The sequence below is a fragment of the Rhodnius prolixus genome, unplaced genomic scaffold (assembly GCF_049639745.1).
Source record: "Rhodnius prolixus isolate KJV_2025 unplaced genomic scaffold, Rpr scaffold_8, whole genome shotgun sequence".
NCBI lineage: Eukaryota > Metazoa > Arthropoda > Insecta > Hemiptera > Reduviidae > Rhodnius > Rhodnius prolixus.
The window spans coordinates 19,094,649-19,121,344 of NW_027411593.1; the positions used below are offsets into that span (position 1 = coordinate 19,094,649).

The 26,696-nt window shown below is 34.0% G+C and overlaps 1 long non-coding RNA gene across 1 annotated transcript; it reads left to right on the forward strand.

The window, feature by feature from the left end:
• Positions 1–259: 259 nt before the first annotated feature.
• On the forward strand, positions 260–25,088 carry LOC141450990 (uncharacterized). The gene is made up of 3 exons (XR_012456479.1): positions 260–657; positions 14,050–14,225; positions 23,652–25,088. It is a non-coding gene; the product is annotated as an uncharacterized lncRNA (long non-coding RNA).
• The last annotated feature ends 1,608 nt before the right edge of the window (positions 25,089–26,696 follow it).

The window sequence follows — 26,696 nt, forward strand, 5'->3', positions numbered from 1 at the left end:
TTCATAATATCCAGAAAAATTATCAGCTACGGATTCCTGGTTCGTTCTTATGAACAATTTAAATAAAACTGTCACCTACTATTTTACAAACCTTTGTTGCTTTGTTTTTTAAAAGATATTGTTACTTATAAGAGCAATGTAAATTCTTTCAAATTATTTTTAACTTAAGACCTAAGAGAAATCTCTTGCGAATGGCACAAGCTATTAGTCCCAATTCCTCCTGAAGGATGACCTTTATTTTAACATCAATCCTGACCTAGTCTATTATTCGTTCGTTTTATTCTTAACACTTTCTTTTTTGCTCTATTTTTAAAGCTGGACTTCAGTACCTTAGAGGGAGGAAGAGTTGGACTAAGGTTGTTTCTCCACGTCTCACGTTATAAAGGAGGCAGGGAAAGAAGAAGTTAACAAAGGAGGCATGCTGTCATCATAGCCCACCAACATTGTCCACTGTAACGACCTTTTACAAGCTAACTGGCTTCAGTGCTGTCAGACTTATCTGTGTCGTATTGGAGATAACAACTCTGGACCAAGATGCTAGTATAGGACAGCAATCATGGCCAGCGATCACTGATCAACAACGAAACCCTTTATTGGGGACATGCTGCACAGATACTTAATTGCCAAAACAATTGCCAAATTGAAGAGGGCAACAAAGTTGGTATTAAAATCTTTAATGAATTACTGATATGCCTATTATTGTGCAAAGTGCAATCTATCTTTGTAACTTGTTGCATTCAAGGAAGACAAGAAAGATTTGATCTTTTGCATAATAATTAATCTTTGTTATTTGTTATTTCAGCCATTAATTAATTGAGCAATTGTTTCTTTGAATCTGTCAACTTGAAGGACCATTTGTTAGAGGCTAAATCAACGATAACAGCAATGAGCACTTTAACCTGCAACAAAGTAACATTTATAATTTTTTAGAAAAGTTAAACGGCCAAAGAGATAAAAACAATTATAAGTTAATTTAATTAACCTCCATAGCACAAACTTTGTATTAGCTGAAAGAGAGATGGCTGTTATATCTAGAGCAGCGTTTCCCAACCTTTTTTTGGCTCACGTACCACTCGGTGGTACATCATGCTAAATTCTACCACTTCGTAAAAATGATTGTATTTCGTGAAAAACGAAAAGAAATGAATTTATCTAAATATTGTTGACCAACATTTTCTAATATATTTTGAAAATTCCAAAATATATTAAACATAATGTTGTTAACTTTATTTAAATGTGCTTTATTAAAATTATAGAAATATTAGGTTTGTGATATAAACATTCTAATAAGCCCGAATCTTCTGAATTAATTTCTTTAAAGCATTCAACTACCTGTAAGTACCAATTAAATTTAATGTTGCTTGGATAGAGCTTACTCATTACTATCGGTCTCTTTAAGCAGATTTTTACATAGTTATCATTTAAGTTCTGTCACATGATAATTCTATTAAATTTTCTTTATCTTTTATCGATAATGATGTAGCTTTTCCTAAATTTTCTTTATAGAAGGGGTTTGAAATCCAATTATCATTTGTGTGTTCGGGTTTTGGAAAATACTCTAAGAAAGACAATTTTAATCCTGTTAAATGTGCTATTATATTTGCTCGTATATCTTGAAACAGACCAGCCTTATTGCTGTACATATTAACAACTTTACTGCGTAATATTATTAATTAAAATAATTTTTATGAATTATAGGAAAAAACGTTTCTATGATATTATTATGATTCAATTTTTTTATATTTTTTATGTCCGCCATTATTGATTATTTTTCGCGTACCACCAACCAGCAACTTGCGTTACACACAGATTGGGAAACGCTGATCTAAAGCGAACAGTGGTTAGACAGATAGATGGTGTCCACTGCATTAATCGTCTTTTCGATTAAGGGTTTGCAATTTCCCATCTTTTAAATAAAATCTTCGGAGAACATTTAATAATAAAGACAACAGTATAATATGCGAACAGAAATAACTTAATTTTTGTTAATCTGGAATTAGTATTCAGTTATTATAATACTGAAGATTTTTGCAGCTTTTAGGAATTTACTAGATACGAGTAAAATAAAAGATTCTGGCGTTTTCTCTTGTCTTAATTCCATGTTTTGTTTTGTTTTTTTTAGAAAAACAATCATTAGATCATTTTAAAGCGAAATCACGATCAGATTGATTATTATAAAACAAATAAAATCAATCCAATAAAAGAAATTAAAATGAAGTCCCTTTAAATAAAAAACTATAAAAATAAAACAAGTTACTATTTTAGCCAGACTTGCACACTTTTTTAGAAGCGACAAGGTTAATGCGTAGTTTTCCCATCTGTGTAAAGTAGGGGGACAAATGTTGCACTGCCTAGCATTTATATACACTCTGGGCTGAACTGCGTCGCAATATCGCTCTACACAAAGCCTTCTAACCATCTGACCCGCATTACTCTACTGCACTTCCACTTTAATCGACCCAACTAACTTTCAGGCGTTATTTGTTTGCTTTATTTTTTTTTAACTAACTTTTTAACTAATTTAAAACTAGTATGAAAGGTAAAGTGAAAGAGAAAGTAACTAGTTATTTCTATTTTGCCCTTCAATGAAGATATTGCAACCTTTTTATTACAGATTGTCAATAATTCTGTAATTCATTAAATTCTAATTTTTGTTTATAATTAACAATTTGAATTTTTACAACCCCACTCTAGACTTAGAAGAACAGAACTAAACAGGCGCTGTCGACTACTGTCTCTAGACTATAAAAGACTAATTTGTACTACATTTTTAAAAATTATCCGGGTGTCTGGAGTATAGCTGTGGGCTTCAACCAAATGCGCCAATGATTGTAAATCCAAAGGATTCAATCGCTACAATATAAAATACTTCAAACTATTGTAAACGCTCCATTTTATGTTTCCAACCTTACTGTACGAGAGATCTTATTCCTTTTATCACCCAAGTTGCCAAAACACGATAAAGGGAACTCCACTTCAGCCTGCAATCTCATATAAATCCTCTAGGTCAAAATCTTTCTTCAAGAACTCTTCCCGATAACCCGATAAAGATGCCTTGAAAAACAGTGGCCTCGTGATCTCTCTAGTGAAGAGAGCGACTAACAGTCTAATGCTTGGGATTGTTACCACTGGGTAACTTCTCCACTCGTTTGCTTCATTTGTTGCTCTGTTATCATTGTTACTTATAGCTCCAACGCCCTGATTGTAGCACAAATAAACGGGGAAAAAAATAATTTAGCATCGTAGATTCTTTTGAAAAATGAACTTAATACGGGTAACAAATCAGTAAAGATTATAAGTTTTTGTAAAAAGATTATTTAGATAATCCAGACGGAAGATGGTAACGGTAATGTAATTAGGAGAACAATTTCTTTTATGTTTGAATGCAATCTTGAATTTACCAGACTTAAAATAGCTAATTTGCACATAAGTATATGCCGAAAATCTTGCAGTTAAATAAAGTTGCGCAAGTTTTGCATAAAGCAAATTTATATTGCAACATTGTAATTAAAATAATATTCTAAACTGCAGTGAAAATGTGTTTAATTTGTGTGTTTACCTACCATCATTGCTTAACATTTCCATGAATTGTACCTTATCTAAGTGTGGGGTGCCGATGGATAACGAGTAATTTTGTTGTTCGCCTAAAACTGTAATATATCCCATATATACATGTTAATTAGACTGTTAAAAAAATTAAAAATAATAATTAAGCAGGGTAAATATCGAGGAAACAACTTGATGAACAGAGGGTCAAGCTAGAAACCTAATTACACAATTACCAGAACACAATTACAATGCTAATTTTTAATAAATTCATCTGCAATAATTTTTGGCAAACGGTATGAAGAATGATTAGATTAGATTAAACTAGGGCGGCCTCAAGGCCTACGCCACCGCGACCCCTTTGGATCTATTGTGGCTCCCCTCACTCTAAAGCTCGCCCTCCAGACACGTCCTTTTGATCAGACTCTTAATTCTGGAGAGAGAATTTTGGGTAAGGCTCACAGTTCCTGGTTTTTCCTCCCCGAGAAGTAACATCCTTAGCCAGGCAAAGCCCCTCACACTGACACAACACGTGCAGTGCAGTTTCCTCCTCTTCCTGGCAGAACCTACAGTGGCTATCATCTGCCAGGCCCATGCGATGCATGTGTTTTCTGAGCCTGCAGTGGCCCAGTTAATAGGCCTACAATTATCCTAACAAGTACGGCCTTGAAGATTAAATCTGCAGTCAGCCACGGCGAATAGCCTCTAATGAACTCCTTCGCCTGTCTCTGCCCAGTGGTGGCGAGCCACCATTTCAGAGACCTACTCTGCACCCATAAGTTAATTGCCGCACACTTAACACACTTCGAAACCCCAAAACAGGGCTCCAGGCCAACGAAGTGTCTCGCAGAGCCTTCCCAGGCCAATAAATCTGCCACGTCGTTTCCCTAGTGTCCTGTTTGACCAGGCACCCTCACTAGAAATGTCTTATTCTGGTCACTAATTTCCTTCAGGGCTCCCAGACAGTCCCAAACCAGCCTTGAGTAGGAACTAATAGCTTGTAGAAATAAAATTTCGACCTTGGAATCAATAATTCCTCGCCCGTTAATCTTGGTAGCACAGAACATAATTGCAGCTAGCTCAGCCTGAAAAACTGTAGCTAGTTTCCCTAGGCTAACCAAAAAGCTACATTTCGGCTTCGCTTCTTACACACCCACTCTTACCCCCTTCTCTCAGCTGTTGGAGCCATCCGTGTACCACATCGAATCCCCACAACTGGGGTTCATGAAGAGAGTGATAAGAATTAGAAATGTTTTAAAACTAAATTTCATTATTTCAGAGTGAACCAAAACTTATTCAGCGAGGAAAGTTAAAGAATTAAGTAACGAAAAAGAAATCTGATTAAAAAGGAGAAGTAACAGCTTTACTTACTTTTTCTGCAGTCACAGCGTGAAAGCAATTGGCTTTTACTGTTATTAAAAAAAAAAAATATTTTTTTTAGCTAGATAAGTAATCTTATTTCATAAGAAAGTCTCATCAAATAAATCCCTATCAGCGCTAATTTATGGCTTCTCTAACCAGAGTAAATCCTCCGGTAAGATGGCATGTCCAAATTTAATTCGGCAGCAGCCTGTACAAGTCTTGGTTAAAGTGTTGCCTTCTTATACTGAAAGGCGTAAAGAAGCCTAGAAGCTGTTTAAAGCCCTTCCCAGTAATTATTGTGACATGTCTAAGAGGATACAACTTCTCCACCTGCCTCTACCAGTCCTGTATATATCGCCCTCTTATCCTCCTTTACCTCTAAGTAACTTAGTGATACCGCACTTTCACGTCATCCTCACACTATTACAGCAATTAGCACCAAAATTCAGACAACTCCCACCTGTCAAATCCACCAATCTAATAAAATAATTTTTATTAAAAATATAATCATATTTCTTAGAAGCAGTAGAAGGTAGATTTGAAGCTAAAATATAAGCGTTATTTTACTATAATCTCTTAAATTTAGTTTTCTGTAAATTAAATTTTGATAACTTTGCGAATATTCAAATGAAATCAGAAGTAGTTTTTAACTGTGAGAGAATCTCAGACATTTCAAAATTAAAATTTCGCTCACTCACCACCAGGAAACTTAAAATTGATCAACTTGAAAAATACACTTTATTCACTCAATTTTTCAGCTTTTTTGAGAGTTTGTCGCTCTTATGATTTTCTTAAAACTTAGTTTAATAACTTATGCAGAACAATCGTGCTACATCTAATTATAATGAAAATCTAATTAAGTCATTTGAGTGAGCGGACAAGTTTTTAGCTTTCATATACGATCTTCTCCAGAACAGCGCATAAAAAAGTCGCATTTTTAAAAAAAAATTCCATGAAACCATTTCTTGCCTTTAAAAGAATGTTCCTGGGATGACCTCATAAATCTTTTTATTAGATGTAAACTAGTATTGGCAGTTTGAAGCGAAGACCGCAACCAAGGGATTTAGAAAGAGATCAAAAGGAATAATTTCAAACCCCGCGAGATTAATCCAAATTTTACATTTGTTTGTTATCTCCAAATGTATCTGATTGACTTAAAAATATAATAAAGAACTAAAAACCCTTTTTGAAACATCACAATGAAGAATAGATTTTTATAATACTTATGTCACAAAATATAAAAAGATTACAATATGAGGAATCCAGCTCAAGAAGTTGTAAGCGCATTTGAAACAACTTACACCTCGAAATAGACTTTTCGAAAATGAAATTTATGAAACATAAAGTTACACATTAATTTATACAATTATAGTACTCGTTTTCTTCTACAAATGTGTACAATTCCAGCTTTCTAGCTGTATTTTTGAAAGAGATATAAAGCGATAACTTTTGAGAATTTTACATTTGCTTCATATTTCGAACTGCTGTATTTCCTGTTTTATTCATGTTATCTCTGCGAAAATATAGACAATTATAGAACTCGTTTACCTCTACAATTGTGCATAATTTCTGTGTTCTAGCTGTATTTATGAAGGTGTTAAAATTTAGGATCTCTTTATTTGCTTCATATTTCGAATTAGCCACCCCTGCTTTCTGAGCTACTTCTTTGTTTCGTTTGATCGCTGGCGAACAGTATTAATATTCATATGAAGTGATTTATGAAGCCTTGATAGCATAAAACGTTGCATTTTTGGGAAAATTTTACCAGGAGCATGTAAAATGATCTGTTTAAGATAGAAAATTTGATTTGTAACATGAAATAGTAACTAAATAAAAGGAATCTAGAAAACATATTTAATAATAGAAAGTATTCTTTTGTTAGCAGTGTTCTGTTAAATTTGCTTTAATTTAGGGCGCTGAAGGAAGTCTGTGCGCACATTGTGAACGTATATATGGTGTGAGGAAGTTTCATATTATATCCGGCGTTCCTCAAGGTCCTCTCTTCTGTCTGACCCTCCTTTTTTTTTGCAATTTTTTTAATTAAAGCTTCTTCTTTTTAAGCATTAGTCTAAAGAGTTGGACTTTAATTTAACTTAATGAATTTTGAAGGATGCGCTTGTAATATGTCGGAATCAGCGAGATAAAGTTAAAACAATTAATTTCACTGCAAAGTAAGATTAGAACGGTTGTGACAAAGAGTTGCGGATTAGAACGACAGATGGACATACGGGAAGAAATGATATGATGCTGAAACTGTATCAAGAAGGAATGTGCCTGCAGTCTTACAACTGGAATATAATTTTGATTAATATGAAGATATATTTATAATATATAAAAAAAAGAAGTATGAATGTTCACAGAGGGCTGAAAACGATCTTTTCGAATAGCAAACTTTAGTTTGAAAGTCATGCAAAAAATGGATGGAATAAGCGAGTTTGTCATAGTTTAATAGCTTCGGTTTTTAAGGGTTTTCTGCAAATTGCTACATTCATTATTCAAGCAATGGCTTGAATTGATAAAGACGTGAAGGAAATACTTTGTCCATGCTCGAGTTTCACCGTGATCTTGATGGAGTCACGAAGATAGCAAAGATTAGTATTTAGAGCAGATAGATTTTTAATCCGGGACGCTTGCTACATAATTTTCGGCCACTTTGGGAGATCTCTAGGCAGGTCGTTGGACGCCCTTGCATTGGATATGCGTTCGGCCAGTTGACGAGAACCTAGCAGCTGGGCGGCTGATCCTTTGAGACTTAGAGCTTTTGAGCTGAAGAAGTAGATTCTAAGGACTAATATGAGTCAACAAGTTCTCCCCACTAGCTTCTACTGGCCAAGGCAAAAAGCCTCTCCTACCTGTCCATGACCCTGACAAAGCCGAATGCCCAATTGAGGATGTTGAATGAATATTTATTTCTATAAATATATATACATAAAATAAATACAGAAGTATAATGTATGATACATTTTAACCTTCTTAACAAGTGAGGAACGAGAAAGGTTAAGTGAGTGAGTAGGATAGGAATGCAGGGAAAAAAGGAGAGGAAAAACCTGCAGCTAGTGTAGAGAGTTAGCGTAGGATATGTTTTATTCTTTTGTGTCCGTATGTTGTAGAAGGATCTGTAGGAGGCTATGTTACGGCAGAGTGAATTAGGATGGCAGTCTAGAATGGAAAGGAGTTTGAGCAGACGATTTTGGTTATAGAAGTGTACGGGGATAATGGACGCAGCCTCCGTGGAGTGAGTCAATTCTAGTGCGCCGTGGAGAGTCTGTTGCGAGTCTCAGAAATTTGTTTTGTGTTGTCCTGGAGCTTCTTGAAGTCAGATTTCGCTAGAGCCTTCGATGCAACTGTGCAGGCTGGTGCAGGCGATGTAGTCGTGAGGCTGCAGTATTCTCTGGCACGTTGATAACCGAAGAGTTAATGTTTCATAAACGACTAGTGAGTAGAATCTGGTCTTCATAAAGAGGGGAGACTATTCCTTGAAGACAATAAGCCTCTAAGACTACAGTGCCTCCGGAAACCGCCCCGAATTCTAATAATAATAAATGTGCAAATTCACAAAAGGCTTTTATTACGTCCAAAATCAATTACGAGTATTAAAAACTTCAGTAGCACACCCTCATAATTTCTACTTTAACAATTGTATCTTTTTAACACATTAGCACAAAATAGTTGTAAATAATTTCGCTTTTCTTGTGCCCAACTATAGCGATATTTAGCAAAACTTTTAAGAACATAAAATAGGAATGTTTTAAAAAAGAAGGCCACAATAACATGTGTTCAGTTCAAGAATATAAATAAATGTAAAAATACTGTAGGTTTCCGTTCCAGCCGAAACATCACGGTTCTCCACCATGTACTCGTACATATGGCCAAAAAGGAATAAAAGAAACGTGGCCAAAACGTGTGGCCATTATTATATATTTTTTATTTCTCTCTTTTAAGAACTTTCAGGTCCTTTCTTTAGAATATGGTCAGATCGTAAATATAAGGATTCTAATTTTCTACTGGAATATAGGCGGCATCCTTTAAGGTGGGTGAAGACCCATGTATATAACCTAGAGTGGCTTTCAATAGTTTTAATTTAGTGGGAAGATTCTTTATTTCTGTTATTGCTGTAAACTAGTGGGTTATTGCACAGCTTGAAGCAATCATTCGACTGTAAAACCAAATGTACCCAAAATTAATGAAATTGCAAAATTAAGACTTCTTATTGGAAAAATTTTCTTTGTTAACACGTTCCGTGTCATGTGGTACAAGCAGTCATATTTATTTAATGCGTTGAAAACAAATATTTTATGACAAATGTAATTCTGTAAAATATATTTCTACAAAAAGAATGAGGCATTATACAAAATGGAGTATAGATCAAAACACATAAGTTTATTTAATTGTTATCTATACAATAATTAGTAATAACATTTAATAATGGATTTTGTTAAAGAAAGGGAGGCATAAAATCATCTTTTTCGGGCAATCGCTGCAAAACATCATTACTCTTATAGTTTTTTCAGTACCAAATTTTTTACATTTTGTTTGCAGCAAGAAATGCAACGTTCGTCTTGCTGTCCTCGCTTTGCCCTCTTTCTATTTAATTTCGAGTTCTAGAGTTTGTCGCAGTTTCTGAAGACGAGTTGTTATTTTCATCCTCAAGTTATTTACATACCACAAGGGGTATACGATGTGACAGCTACTCTAAACAAGAGAACTACTTAACGATTGATGATGTAATGAAAGATTGTGTGATTATATATCAACCTTTAGTCAAAATATCAAATGCCAGGCAAAAATGGTTTGGTACGGAATGTGTTAAAGATACACTCAGTGACAAAAAAAACCGGACACCTGTAGTTATTTGTTTATCTTCTTTAATAATTAGGTACAAATGTTAGCAATGATCTTTGAGCTCAAACTAATCATTGCAGACTAGTTGTTTACCATTTATCAGTGATCCTTATTCTTTTAAAGTGTTTAAAACGGGTTAACAGATTTTTTATTTTTTTCTTGAGTCAGCTTATCAAGTGAGTTTTTTAATTTTTTCAAATTATATTCTTTGATTAAACATAAATTTTTGCAAAAATTTAATTAAATTGACTTTTTCCCCTAAAAGGATGGTTTTAAGTCGTGAAGACCTTGCCCGGGCAGATGCTTTGGCCAACGAAGGGCGTAGCTTACGGTACATCGCTCAAGTCATAGGTGAGCCGCGATCTTCCATCCAAGATGGCCTTCAACGTCTTAGGTCCACCGGAAGTCTCGATCGAAGAGAAGGTAGCGGTCGACAGCGATGTACGTCGCCTAGAGAAGATCGTTTTATTACTCTTACAGTACTGCGAAATCGTCATGTGACCGCTCCCGAGATACGTAGCGAACTACAAACGGTCCGTAATGTCAGGGTGAGCTCTCGGACAGTCATTAGAAGGCTTCAAAGAATAACTTAGTCTCTAGACGTCTCGCATCAGGTCCTCTTCTTCTGGAGAGGCATCGAGTAGAAAGGAGACTTTTTGTAAATCAGTATCTCCATTGGACACTTGAGCAATGGGGGGCTGTTCTCTTCATAGATGAGTGCCGGTTTGCTTTGTGGCAATCAGATGACCGGGACCGTGTATGGAGAAGACCTGGTGAGCGCTATGCTTCATGTACCATGCGAGAATCCCAACCTTTTCAAAGGCAGCCAATTATGGTATGAGGTGGAATCAACACCCAAGCCCGTACCGAACTAACTACTATACAGAATGGATCTTTGACTGCTCAACGGTACATTGAAGAGATTCTTCAGGAAGCTGTGTTTCCATTTGCTCCATTTATTGGGGATAACTTCGTGTTAATGCAGGATAATGCTCGACCGCATGTTGCTCGAATTGTTAACCATTACTTGGAGGATGTTTCAATTACTACAATGAATTGGCCAGCACGTTCTCCAGACATGAATCCCATTGAAAACTTATGGGACATGTTAAAGAGACACCTCAGGCAACTTCCGTCACCCCCAACAAATGTTATCAGCTACAAACTGCTGTTGGTGAGTTATGGGATGCTGTTTCACAAGATGAAATTCAGTCGCTTATTTACTCGATGCCTAGGAGACTGGAAGCCATCCGAAGGGCCAGAGGAGGTAATACGCGGTATTAGAAATCAACAAGGTAATAATTGTTACTTAAATTTCAATTTATCACTATAAAGATTTTCCGGTGTTTACTTAATTTTTCTGTAACTTATGAATTTCTGATCTGATTGCATTAAAATTAACTTATTCAGTAAATTATTACATGCGTTATAATTAATACATAGATAAAAAATTGGAATTAAACGAATAAATACAAATGTGAGGCTTTTTTTATTATAAATATAAGTGTCCGGTTTTTGTTGCCACTGAGTGTATTAGACCATTCGGAAAAAAAAGGAGATAACATCTTTATTTGATCGGCAGCTTAAGTAAGAAAAAGTAAAAAAATATATTATTACTCATAAGCATCTATTTTGTTAAGTTCAGTTAAAAAAATACGTATGTATATATTGAGGTAAGTAAATGCTCTACTTGTCCTGGTGATAAATTCAATAATATGTTGCTTCGAGTACGCTACCTTCAGTTAAATATGGACAAAAAACAAACTGAATCCCCAAACCAGACTAAAAAGATCGGAGACTAAAAGACAATAATCTCAAGCAATCAAGACTCTATTCGAAAAACGATCTAAATACTCAAAACAATACTTACTTAGCACAAATCTTAGGTACGACCTATATTCCGTCAATTATTCCAATCTTTAAGGAATCCAATCACCAATGCTCATTATGTCACCAATAAAACCCAACATAATGGATCTATTCATTTCCTCTAAGTCAAATCTCTAATCTAATAAATATTCTGCTATCAAAGATATCCTCAAAATCCTCTTGCACAACAGCTTTCAAGCTAAATTTTACTCAATATTCTTTCAGACGACTGAAACCAGTCGCCAGTAGCCTCGTGATCAATTTCACTAATTCCACTAACACTAAATCCAACACCATGATACCACTAGGTCATTTTATTTAAGGTTCACGTTTGCTTGCTGTAAATTTTACAGTTGCAAATAATTGTAATAAAAAATGATTGCAAGATAAAAGAGCTTTTGCTTCTTCATCATTTTATCATTAACTAACTGATTGGTTTACATCATTGAAATAGTGCAAATTAATTGGTGATAAAGTTTAAGAGTGAAGTTATCCAAATAAATACTGTTCGAGTAATGATTTTTATTAGTAATTTTGAGTAGATAATTTTCTCTTGCTTAGTTTATATTTGACAATCGTACCTTGCTTACACCAGCAAACTGTCATGGAATCAAGGAAATCTAATCTACTCAATATATTACTGGAAAACGACCACTTTCGTGCTATTACCCTTGGTAATTTATGTAAGATAATAGTTGTTGCGTAATTCGTTACCTAACATACAATAATTCCAAAACTAACTGCTATTGCTGGCTTCGCACTTCTCCTACAATATCAAAGATCAATAGAAAAGTTAGAAACCGTTGTAAAGCAATTTGTATTTATGTAAGTGAGAGCGAACGATCGGAGGCCTTGTTGGCGAGAGAATTTGACTTGTATATTAGAGTACAAAGGGCTGTAAGTTAGCTCTCTCTCCCACCCCCGCAGATATTATATGATTGGGAGTGAGAAGTATCCCTCTTCACATTGGCAACACCGGCTGGTTTGCGTTCCTAAAGGAGATCTTCTGGTTAGTATTTGGAGCACTTTGCCCGTATAACTGAGGGGATCATAGAAGGGCGCTATGATTAGTAACAATGTCTATTGGGCTACCACCGGCTGTTTCATGCCATCTGTGTGTCCGTGTTAGAAAGAGCACAACTTCACGGCGCCCAGTGAGACTACTACACCAACTGTAAAGATCAAAGTGGACGTCCAGCTTCATCACCTCCTTCATCGGCTTTGATCCCCAAACCGTGTGTACGACCCAGTTCACTATTCTCATTAGGTACTATCCAACCTAAAGCAATTAATTACCGAACTGTAGGAATGCATTCCCTCCACTGACAATCCGTCCTAACTTGAATATCATACCTCAAGACTATATTGATTACATTCCATCAAATTTACATATTATTACGACTGCACTTCATTATTTTAGACGCTACTGAAGCGTATTAACAGATTAATAATCTTTTTTAATGGCTTAAGGGAAATTGATGATTAATTTGTTTTTCTTGATCTACATTTTTTAATTTCAGAAAGCTTTTGATATTTAATAGATTTCACTTGATAACTTTTTTAACATACGAGGTGTGTGGCTAATAAATAGGAAATGTAGAATATTAAATTACTCAGTAGTTTGGCTATTTATTTTTGATTTTTATAATTTTAAATTTACAAGTAGTTATTTCTGTTTTTCTTCCTTTATAGTAAAGTTGGTATGCATAGATTAATAGGTTTTCCTTACTGGTTTAGAGGTTCTCATTGACCCTCGAATATTTAGTTTGCTCTTTTCGTTATTAGGCTGTAGTGCCCCATATATGGCAAAAGTGTGAAGGCCAAGCTTGGAAAAGAACATAGTGACTATAAAGAGCAAATCTTTAAAATAAAAGAGAATTTCGCTATAAAATATTCATTTTAATTCAATCAATCTAGTTACAATTCTATTCGAGCACTGATACTCGAATAGAACTGAATACTGATACTGATAAATATGTTAGTTAGGTAACATGTCATTCTCAGTACATCTACCGTTCATAAATGTTCCCTAGTTTAAAGTATTTGTAATATCTCCCTATTATTTTATACTTTAGATATAACGCAAATCATTAAACAAATTATGAGCAAATCAATCTTAATTTATTTAGCCCTTTCTATCATTTATTCTTATTAAATAAGAACTATTGAAAAGACTATCTGATGACAAATCCAAACGGCCTAAGCGAAATAACAATTTAAAACTAACCTGAGCGATTAAGACTATCGCAGTCTTTGAGCCTCCCAAAAAGTTATTATTTTGTTATACTCAAAGTATTATTTTGTTAACCTTTTTCTTCCAATACAAAAAACTTTTACGAGTAGTTAAGTAATATTTTTAAAGAAACTTGGTAAAAAAAAAAATAAATTAATAAAAAATGAAATTTAATTTGAGTTAAACTTTACTTCCAGCAGACTTGATTGTTAAAGCCATTTCGTCGTGCATACATAGAATGTCATCTTCAAAACTTCCTCAGTTGAACGCCAACCAAAGTCCAATTATAAAACCAAGTCAAAGTGAAATGAAAGAGTTCACCAAGCATGAATAAAAAGTTGGTTAAAGGCGGACAATAGATTATTCTTAATAGGTATGTATCATAATTGGATTTTTTTTTGTAAAATTAAAGTTTTTTAAATATAGTTCAGGGGTACTGTACTTCTTCTTGAGTTGGCGATGTAGATCTGGACTAACAACAAGAAATATCACATTGAAATTCTCCGGAGTACGGATATTAAGGTAAAGGGGGGAAAAAAAGGAACTCTGGCTAATTGGTTGGTTGGTGGTGGTACCGATTGTGGTACAGCTCTTTCGAAGTACACCGGCTGAGGAGAATTAAGTCTTCAGCTTGTCGGGAGTACACTGAGGGGTTCTTGTTACCTTAATGGTTGCTGGGGATTTCCGCACCGTCAGACACCGCCCTCATTATTACAGCTGCCGTTAACAGAAAGGATGGAGTTCTTTTTATTATTATTTTTTTTTTTTTAAAGTATAGTACTTTTCCCATAAATCCACTGAGAGTTTCCAATTAGCAGTGATTTCTGGATAGCGAACTGTCAAGAGCAGTTCTATTCGCAAGGAGGAAAAAAGATGTATGTTTTATTTAGAATGTGCAATCAATGCAAAACGGAGAGTTCTGAATTTAAAGATTTTTTTTTTCCCATCTTATTTGCAAAAACTACTGATTAAGGTACTGATAGCCAAAGCGTACATTTGTTGAAAATAACAACGTCAAGAAATATAACGGAGAATATTGTGGATTTTAAAACCTACTTCCATCGTAAATGTCTAAAGTGAATCAGTCTGATAGACAGAGAGAGAGAGAATATGAGACCATCGCTGAGAAATTTAATTTTGAAGTAATGGCCCGGGTGCGTGTTTTATGAGGCTGCATAAAACTTTTAAGTGTTTACTGCACTTTCACTAGTGAAATGCATACTTTAATGGCATTGCCTCTCCAAGTTATACGACCTAAATTTATTTTTCTACTACTTTTTCTTTTTATATTTAGGTATATTGCTTTATCAAGGACTCATTAAATCAACTTAAAAAAATAAAGGAATCACTTTTTGTTGATAAACTTAATGTTCAGTTCCAAAATTTACATAAACAACAAAAAAATCTGATGAAATATTAATACAATCTTGCTTACAACAGTAGTCATGTAATTGTCAGCTGGTTCTCTGAAAGTCGTAGGGCAATAAATATAATAAATATTTTGAGTTTTTTTTTTTACTTTTTGCCTTTTTTTAAAGTTTCGGTTCGGTTCTTTCTTTTCGTCAAATACTTTTTTCCCAAATATAAAGTTTGTGCAACGATCCTGCTGAAAAGCAGACTTCACCGCTTGGTTATGAATGCGAAAAGTATTTCTTTAACGACAAGAACTTACTTTTTCTACAGTCTCATTCAAGAAAGCGCTTGTTACCATTTACTTAACGTGTTTGGAAACGTGCTTGATTTTATCATGCACTGACTTCCCGCAAGCATTTTGGGATCACTTTTAAAATTAAGATTACTGTGCTACATTTTACATAAACCTATTTAGTTCAATTTGGCTTACAAAAGTAGAGTTTTAATTCATTTATTTTAACAAAACCTGCGAAAAAGTTTATCTAACTTTGACTATTCAGGTAAATCAATAATTATTACGAACTGAACAATTTTGTTAGTTAATATTTAGTGTTGAATATGTTTTCTGACGTATTAAGACTAATTATAAAGTTCGATTCACATTTTAAGAAGGTTAGATATTCATTTTAAATGCTTTCACCGCTTAACTTTAAATCACTTACTTGCCACACTTAATGCACTATTCACGTAACAAACTATTTCGAAAATTTAATTCTTCAAATCACCAAGACTGTACGTCATTATCACTTCGAATAATGTATTCGCATATTGCTTTTTCCTGCTAATTAACAGGTTTTTTACTGACAATATTACCCAGGAGCAAATTTCATTCATCTAATTTCCATTTGGCTCTCAGAAGAGGCTTGGTGATTGTAAAGACTGGGTTACTGTTATTTCTTATTAGACCGAATCCTGGCTAGTTTAATCCTAAATATTCTTAGTGATTGTATTGAAATGCAACAGTTGAGTAGTCTGTCTTAGAAAATGTGGTTTGGTCCACAATGCTGCATAAAATCAGAGTTTTAACTCTCTAGAGATTGGGATGAGATTAAGAACCACTCACTTGAGCCTGCACTACAATGCCAGGCTTCTAACTTTTATGGTTGAGATTAAAAACTTCATTCAACTTTGACCCGTTTTGATTCTAATTTTTTGAAAATGTTACTGTGGCAAATAGCTCTCTGTATCAATAAGAAACGATGTAGCTTTTAATAATCTTATCAACTTCTGTCTTTAGCCATTGTAACTACTCAAGTTATGAAATGCTGTAATATTATTATGTTTTATTTTTTTTAATAAAAGTAATTCTGTTATAGATTTATATATATGTGGCATTTATATCATAAATATGAAGGTTTTGAAGGTAGTATATAGATCGTGTAGAAGAATTCCAGCAAGTTCTGGCACGGAAGAAAATGCGACTAGCAGAGGGCGAAGACTGGTATCAGTCTACATGTGAGAAGATATGAGTCGTGTGCTCAACGGAGCATATGTGAATTGCAGCATATTCCACCAAGAAGTTGATACTCCTAAATCAGCCCCCAAACTCATAACTCTCCTTCTACCTGCGACTCCTACACTACATCAAAACTTTTTGCCGATGTTAAACCAACCAAGCTTGCCCTTATATACCAAACTATACAATACAGATTTCCTGCTCAACTTTACCTTGTTGCTTCCTATTTTATGATTTAATTTAAAAAATATTATATTAACTTAAAAGGGCTCTTCCATATTTCCCAAAATATATGCTGATCTTTTTTTCTGAAACATGTTCATCTCTTAGAATTGATCTTTCTTAACTATTTGCATATTGTTCAGTGATCCACCAGAATTACTACCTGAATGAACCTTACACTAGCAGTAAAATAACACTAGGTACAGCTTCCAAATATGGCAATAAACAGGACAATAAAGTTGATGAAATATGGAACAAGAACAGAAACATATAATAATAAAAAACCACCTAAAAGTTCGTAACAATTCCTGAGGAACGTAAATAAAAGGTTAAGCATTTAACAAAAACATAGATTAAAACAAGCATTAGGTTCTATAATAAATTGTTCTTAACAAATTTGTCTTAATATATGAACAGCACAACTCGAGTTACTCCATAAAACTAGAAATGCGATGAAGTAATATACATTATTTTTTATAATTCTGTTTATAATATAAATTCAAATAAATTTACCGTTATCATTCAGCACCTGCTTCTGATTTTGAGTTGAATTATTGCAACGATTTACATTAGAGCAGCGTTTCCCAACCTGTGGTACGCGAGTTGCTGGTTGGTGGTATACGAAAAATAATCAATAATGGTGGACATGAATAATAAAAAAAAAATAAAGCGTACAAATATAGAAACGTTTTTTCCTATAATTCATAAAAATTATTTTAATTAATAATATTTATACAGTGAAGTTGTTAATATGTTCAATAATAAGGTTAGTCTGTCTCAAGATATACGAGAAAATATAATAGCACATTTAACTAGAATAAAATTGTCTTTCATGGAGTATTTTCCAAAACCCGAAAACACAAATGATAATTGAATTTCAAGCCCCTTCTATAAAGAAAATTTAGGAAAAGCTACATCATTATCAATAAATGATAAAGGAAATTTGATAGTATTATCATGTGACAGAACTTAAGTGATAACTATGTAAAAAATCTGCTTAAAGAGACTGATTGTAATGAGTAAGCTCTATCTAAGCAACATTAAATTTAATTGGTACTTACAGATAGTTGAATGCTTAAAAGAAATTAATTTAGAAGATTTGGGCACAAATATAATAATCCTAATGAAGAACTTTGTAAATTAATTAATAATTTTGAAGAGAAAAATATGTACGCAATTTTTAATTGTTTAAAAAGTTTTAAAACTAAGATTTTACACTTTACAAAGTTTATAAAGTGAACATGAACTTGAACTCCTTTGTAACAGATACGTTGTGTTTTTACAAATAAAGATAATAATATTAAAATAACACACTCGGAATAACAAAGTTCACGAAATTCATATTTACGGAGTGGTACAGTGTAGCATGATGTACTACCAAGTGGTACCCGAGCCAAAAAAGGTTGGGTAAAGCTGCATTAGAGAATGGAATTAATCAAAATGGCCTCTGAAATATATTATTATTTTATTCAATAGCCCCAAAAAAATTTGTCATTTAATGGAGTTAATTTGGAAATTAATTATAAATATAAAAAGCTATGACTGAACCAAGTGCAAGATGTGAAAAAAGAACACTCTAACCTGGCTCAGTTAAAGGTGCACTATTCTCTGCTCTACATGGTCGAGCTCTGAAAAATGATAATTACCGTAAAAAGGTTAATTTTGGTTGGTCCAATGTCGTAAGGTGAGCATCCTATACTCCGAAAATTGCTTGCTTCCAAGATATGTTAGGAAATACAATCATAAATACGCAATAAATAATACTGTATTCTTAAACAAAAAATTTACCCAGGGAGCCGAACAGACTTGATCTGCAGCAATCAAGCGTTGATCTTAACTTCTGGTAGCGCAATGTGAGCGTAAAAACGCTGCAGTGACATTAATAATTACCTGAACGTTTTTTTCAACCAATGCTTTGTACCAATACTTAGCTCAAAAAATTGCATTCTTCCTTATCTCCATTTCATTTCTTTTCTCCTCCTAATCCTCTAAATCAAGTGTTTTCAACCTAGGGGTTCCGCAAGTGATCACTATTTTTGCTCAACCAAAACGCACGTAAAATGGAAATCATCTATACACAATTGTCTTATTAAGATGTTTGTATTAAGATTAAATAAAGATACAAGAATAATTTTGCGAATTTTTAGTATAGAAAAGCTTCGATTAACTATTTTATCTGCTACTTAAACATGAGGTTCCTTCAAGAAGACCATGAAGTTCGAAGGGTTCCTAAAAGTGTAAAAGGTTGAAGACCTCCTGTTCTAAATCATTGCCTCTCTTCTTTATCCCTTTCTAACGCTACTATTTGAAGACTGAAGCGACGATGTGCACGATGGGCGTCACTAAAGTCAAATTAAAAAAACCTTGATTTTACAACAATTTAACCGCTAAAACCTCTTTTGTTCATACTATTTACTCGTTAATAAGCAGGAGAATCTCTGTTTTTGTAGCAGTAAATTAATTTTAAAAAGAAGTATTGAAGACCAATTTCTGTTTTCAGAAATTGTAGGAATCTACATGGATTTTTAGGAATGGGAATTAATCTTGATGGGAACTGCAAAGGTAAGACTTTGACACTTTGGCAAGTCCGTTTTATCTTTACTGTCAAATTGATGATTGGGGAAAGATAGCTATGCGGATCTGAACACATTTTAAAGAAGCATACGGCAGTATCATTGATTTTTGTGTTTTCCCTTCAAATAGCTAGTGAAAATGACAATGATCGTATAATTTGAACTGAGAATATGTCGAGTAAATTTGTTCATTTAATTTATGAATACACTTTAGGATTTAAATTTAAAAAAAGTCAGTCTATTAGGCAAGTGGCAAATAATCATATTGGTTAGCAATCATGGCTGGCCGCAGACCACATGCGGTCTTCGTCGGTTTACAGAAAGACCAAACGTATAAATAATGATGGCATGAAATACAACAGCTCGCATCCAACATTGCTTTATACCACAAACCACTATGATAATTTGCAGAATATTGTCGGCTTATTGGGGTATTGAAAAAGACAATAAGTCTGTTCGCATTCTAGTTTTTTTTTTAGAAGACGTGTCTGTGAGATACTAAGACTATAAATCGAAAGAAATACTCTATTCTTTAGTTTCTGAATAACCTTTCTTAAAAGAACTTTCGAAGTAAAGTTTCATTCCACGCATCTTGTTATATTTCGCGAATCATTTCTTTTTCAAAAGAGCAATTACTTTTTGGAATTAATTTGTTAAAGAACGGTTATCATTCTTTTTTTAATTTGAGAAATAATATAATATAATTTGAGGAATTATAAAACATAAAGAAACAAAAATTGCTATGAACACAGAAGAATTTTTCTCAGCGCCATTTACCAAAATAATCAATCACCTACGTATTTCCTGATATTCATCCAAAACCTCTTGAACCCAATACGTCACAGCTTTTTTTCTCTGTTGTTGCTCATTTTAATTAGCAAGTTTGTTACTTTTTTGCTTCTCCAAACTACAGGGAAAGTTAGTGGTTCATTTGGTTTACTTTTCACTTCTGTAAATTCCAACGAAAATGTTTCAATAAAAGAATTGTAGAACTACTGATAAACAATAATTACAATAAGTTTTAAGAAAATCGAAAGAGTTTAGAGAAAAAGCTCAACAGAACTTAATTTTCCTCGCCTAGTAAGTATAGTCTAGTAGTAAGTATAGTACAGTATAGAAGTATTGTAAGATCAATTAAAAATTAATTGAGACGACACAATGACGGATTTTTATCTTTTAAATTAAATAATGAATACTTTAAACCATCACCTGTTATATTTGAAAAAGATTTTGTTTTTTTTTTGTTCCATCTTCATTTGTAATGGAGAGTATGCCAGTCTGGGTTCTGTTCATCCACAACTGTTGGACAGTTGATCAAATATTGAGAGCGACTGGTTAACACAATCGCTCTGGCTGACTGTGGTGCACACTCAGGATTGCAACCTACCAGAGAGATAGTGAGTGCATGTCTGATGTGCATTCGGACTGACCACTTTAGTAAATCATAAAATATTCACATACAGCGATTGCATCTCTCTTTTGCAATCTATATATTATTCAAGATGAAAACCAACCCAAATGGTCCGCCGAGTAAATAACTCTCTATCGATTCGAATGTCAAATTCTTTTTCTGTTTTCTACGTTCTTTTACTTAACCTTTATGTATATATAAAAAAATAATGTGGGATATTTCTGAAAAGTATAAAAGTACGAGGTGTGTTCAAAAAGTAACGGGAATTTTCGTTTTTTGAAAAAAATATTTATTTATTCATCTACATTAATATTGTCGCCTTCAAAGTAGTCCCCTTCGCTTACAATACACTTGTGCCAGCGCTTTTTCCAATCCTCAAAACACTTCTGAAACTCGATCTTTGTGATAGCTTTCAGCTCTTTCAGCGATTCGCTTTTAATGTCATCTATGCTTGTAAAACGACGGCCTTTTAATGTTCTCTTTATGTTTGGAAATAGAAAAAAGTCACATGGAGCCATGTCTGGCGAATATGGAGGCTGGGGCATCGTTAAAGTTTTGTTTTTGGCCAAAAATTCACGAACAAGCAATGAAGTGTGAGCAGGTGCATTATCGTGGTGCAAAATCCATGAATTGTTTTGCCACAAATCCGGGCGTTTTTTTCGGATTGCTTCACGCAAACGGCGTTGAACTTGTAGGTAGTACTCCTTATTGATTGTTTGACCTTGTGGCAAGAATTCATGATGCACTATGCCATTAAAATCGAAGAACACAGTGAGCATAACCTTCACATTCGACCGCACTTGTCGAGCCTTTTTCGGTCTTGGCGATCCAGAATGCCTCCACTGGGACGATTGAGCCTTAGTTTCGACATCATATCCGTAAACCCATGTTTCGTCACCTGTTATAACACGTTTCAGTAGATCCGCATCGTTGTCGACTTCATTGAGTGACTCTTGAGCAACTTCCATTCTCCGCTGTTTTTGTTCGAAATTCAACAATTTTGGAACAAATTTTGCTGCCACACGTTTCAAACCCAAAACATCCGAAAAAATTTCATGGCATGAGCCAATTGATATGGCAACATCATCAGCGACTTCTCTGATTGTGATTCGGCGATCGTTCATAACCATTTCTTTCACTTTTTTCACGTTTTCATCGGTTGTTGATGTGCTTGGACGTCCAGGTCGTTCGTCATCTTCAACGTTTTCGCGGCCATCTTGGAAACGCTTATACCACTCGTAAATCCTTGTTTTACTCATAGCAGACTCACCATATGCCTTTATTAACATTTCACACACTTTATTACACTTTATTTCATTTTTTACGCAAAATTTAATACAAATTCTTTGATCCATTTTTTTTAACAAACAAAAGTCGCCAAGCTCGAAAAACACGTCTAACCTTAACGGCTGCCACTTAAGAAGTAAACAATGAATATTACTGAAAATTTTATCGTACTTCAGGGGCATGTGTACCAACATAATAAAAAAAAAAATTTTACAATCAGACTCTCCAAACCCGCGAAATTTAAAAATTCCCGTTACTTTTTGAACACACCTCGTATAAAACATTAGTTTGGAAAAAAAAGCATGATGTCTACTTTTTTTAATATTGATTGAATAATTAAAAATGAAACCTACTTGGGTTTAATAACTTGATCAGAAAATTGTAATTTAAAACATCTGGTGTAAACACAAGACATTCTATTTCAACAATTCTTAATTTTTTCAAATCAAAACATTTCCACAAACTCTAACATTTCAGTCATAGTTAATTTTAGCCAATGTTGTAGAAATCGCTTAACAGTAGATTTCACTGAAATTGACTTTACTAGAAAGTCTACTCCATCCTCTCGCTGAAAAGTGTCATCAAATTATTTCTGTTAAAGATAAATTTTAAAGCTATATATGTACAAACAATGATAAAGTAGATATTTGCTGATCTCTGAACTCTTCTGTAGCCGTCCTTTCTTGGCGTACTAGTATAAAGAACCCCAGAAGTATTCTGTACCTTAGGAAACCGGAGTAATGCGCAGATTAAACCATTTTTCAATACTCCCAGCCTGACCTCTTGCTTTAGTTTCTTAAGAAGGACACTGAACACATAGTTTTGCTTCTTAAGGAGCGTAAAAAGGTCAACTTATAACCACACGGTATGTTTTTCTTTATTTACAGCAACTCCATTATCTTCAAATCAATTCACTATCTACTCCAATTTCCGCAAGCGATAGTAGACAACGTTTTCCTCCATACGTACAGAAGAATCATCTACCAAAGTTATTCTGTCATATGTTATGTCACTGGTCATGGATTATAAACAGCAAAATCTCTAGACACCTGTGGTTCACTTGTACGGTCTTTTGATTTTTTTGAATAGTTTATTCTTAAAAGAGACTTGCTGTGCTCCATGTAAATGTATATCCAAATCTAAGGCAGATCCTTGTTTTAAAAAAATCTTTGACTGCTCAAGCAGAATGCCACGGAAACCAAATCAAAAGGATTACTTAAATTTATAGTATTCTATAAGCAACTCTTCTACTTTCAAAATCCCTGGATACATCTTCATAAATGTAATTCACTACGTCAAAACTTATTTTTGTAGAAGTTATACTGACAACGACGAGTGATTTTCTGGAAATCCATATAGAGATTAAAGGTTTTGTTTCAGGTAAATGGAAAATTGGTTTATGGGATTCATATATTTATTTCTACTGTTATTTTGCAGTGCCAGATGAAAAGACAATAAAAATATTCATCAAGAACAGCTTCTAGAACTTTCTACATTCTTCTGCAATAAAACGAAGCACAAATATGACTGAAGAATATAGATAAGTATAAATTCCCGAATGAGAGAAACGCCTTGCTTTGGCTATGGCAATGAAGTTCAAGAGCTTTACATATAAAAGAGCCTTGGAACACATCTGGAGTTAACTTCAAAGCTGCTAACAGCTTATTTTCCTAGTTGGCTTGTTGCTTAACCCATAAGGTAACACCACCACCAAAGCAGTGTGGTAGAGCTCTGGAGTTTGTCAGGAGAATGAAGCTGTCTGTATCTTCTAACATCTTTAGTTGCTAATTTATTCAAATAAAGCTATTAGGATTCCAAGACACACCGATGTAAATAGGTAATTGAAGAAAGTGAAGAGACATCTGTGGCAGTGCGCGCTTGCCACCAAGGACCATCTTCTGAAACCAGTTTCCCTTGATTTAATATGATCAACAGGAGTCTGCCAACTTATATCTCTAACTTGAATTGTTCCTTCCCCAACTCAGCCCAATGAAGCCTATATAATTTTCCATTTAATTTAACTTTTCTTCCACTTAACAAATTAATTTTATTTTTTGAACATTTTTTTTTCGTTTTTGTAAATCAACTTTTTATTGGCGCCGGAAATAATTTATTATTGAGGGCAATGAGTTTATTTATTTACTTTTTTTCGGGCAGCGCTTTGAAATCCGAGCGTTTTATCCTTTATAGGACATTGCTTGAGACTAGAGGACGGCTTGGGCTCTTTAAAGTTGGCTCTACCACCCAATTGGGCATGTCAAGTCTGAGGTGGTGGTTTAAAATTAGAGGTGAAATGCTTTATCTGAACTATGTGCCACGGATTGATAAAGCTGCCCAAAAAGAGAAATGTTCATTATGCAATTTGAATAGCAGGGAGGACTTGCATCACTTCCTCTGCGAGTGCCCAATCCTTTCGGAATTTTGACTGAGGAGCCTCGGTGTGAAATTCTTAGATGCTCAATATGTCATTGGTGCTTTGGGGAATCAGCATATTTGCAGTGAATTGATTGATTTTGCCAGGCAGGCCTGGAACTATAGATACAGTCTCATTAGAGAATTCAATTATTAATTTTCTGATTTTGAAAATATTACTTTTTTAATTATAATTAATTTGATTTAAAAAAATTTACTTTAATTTTCACTGCAGTACAACCTCAATTAACCGGACTGACCTCCGGCTGTATCCACCCCTGAAAACTGAAATCCCGGTGTTCTATTTTTTTTATTATTTTATTGTTGTATTATTTTTTTGTGCCATTATGTTTATTTTCACATAAGGTTTTTCTTTCTTTTTATTTTGTAACCAAACTCTGGCAGACGGCGTTAGCCATGCCTTTTGTACATTGTTTAAGGTTTTTTATGTACTACATCTTTTGAAATAAATGTATATTATTATTATTTACTTTTTTTCTAAAACGAAATAATGCGTTCTTGTTTCAAAAGTGTTTTTTGATTTAATTAACATTTATTAGTTTGAATTTGTAATGGAGCAGGCTTTTAGTTTTGAGTTTCCGTTTTTAAGGGCCCTGACTTAGTGACTTAGTAGTTTTTACAAACTGATTGTGTGTGTAAAATCCAAAAAACCGAAAATGGTAACCACTTCAAATTGGAAATTCAGCTTAATAATTTTTGTAAAAATTGGTGAACCGGAATTATCACTTTTATGAATCAATTTATTGCTCCGAGTTTCTTTAAATTTGGTTTATTTTGAATTTTAAGTACATTTATAACATCATTTGCAACATTTATTCAGGTAATTTGATTAAATGCAATTCAGAAGGAGGAGGTGTAAGTCAAGGCTTTCCCTACTGTTAAATGTTATTTCAGTTGGTGTTGGTATCTTGCCACCATTACAAATTTGAAGAAAATATCAACTGTTTCCATAAAAAAAATTTTCTTTAAAAAAAATGAATAAATAAAATAAAATAGTTAAATAGACTTTAAAATAAGGCAGTTGATAAAATCTTTAAATTTACTTGAAGTGGCGCAAAATCCAGAAGTAGAAAATATGGAATGAAAACATTAGTAACAACAGATTTAAAAGATAAAGATCCTCCTGGACTCAATAGAGAAACTCAGGGTCAACTTTAGTTTGATATGCAAGGAGAATGGCAGTTGGAAGTTTGTTGAAAGTGGTTTTGAACAAGGAAGAAGAGAAAACAAGAGGTAGATGGTTTGGATTAAGGGCATGGTTAGCTAGAAAACAGGCTGGTCGAAGAACTAACATGGAACAGGACCTTGAATAGAGGACATCATTGGAGGAATTCTAGATTGACAAGATCTACTGCTGGTAGAATATCCTTCAAAATATTCTACCGAATGAACTTAAGAGGAATTAAAAATAAATAAATAAATACTGCAGTACAACCTCGATTAACCGGACTGACCTCCGGCTGTATCCACCCCTGAAAACTGAAATCCCGGTTAAACCGAATACACAGTATTACATAGTAATACTTTACTGTGTTGTCAGTTATTATCCATAAAAATATTATGCCGGTAATTATCCATAAAAATAGTACATATAACCGTGAAGTTGAAAATCAACCATTTACGACAAGTAAATCCCGTGGTCTTTTGTAAGACCGTGGTAATTCCCAAGAAATTTAGTACTAATTGCACTATATTTTGGGTTTTTACATACATACATAATGACCCTTCAAGAAAATCAGATATAAAAGAGTTGCTGCCACGCCTACAATTATGTTACATCGGAAGACAAAAAAAATTTTCCTGTCGCCACCATAAATTAACTTTTGTTTCGGCGCCGATCCAGATGTTCTTATGATGACTCAACATGAACCCGGTTAATTCGAATCCCGGTTAACCGAGGTTGCACTGTATTACGCCAACAGAAGATAGAGAACTGTGGCTAGCTCCGATGTACCAAAATATCAACCACTCTAAAATCATTTTTCGAGAAAGCCTATCATTAAAGACGTTCCTTAAATTGTCAAATTTAGGAGAAAATTTTTTCCAGTG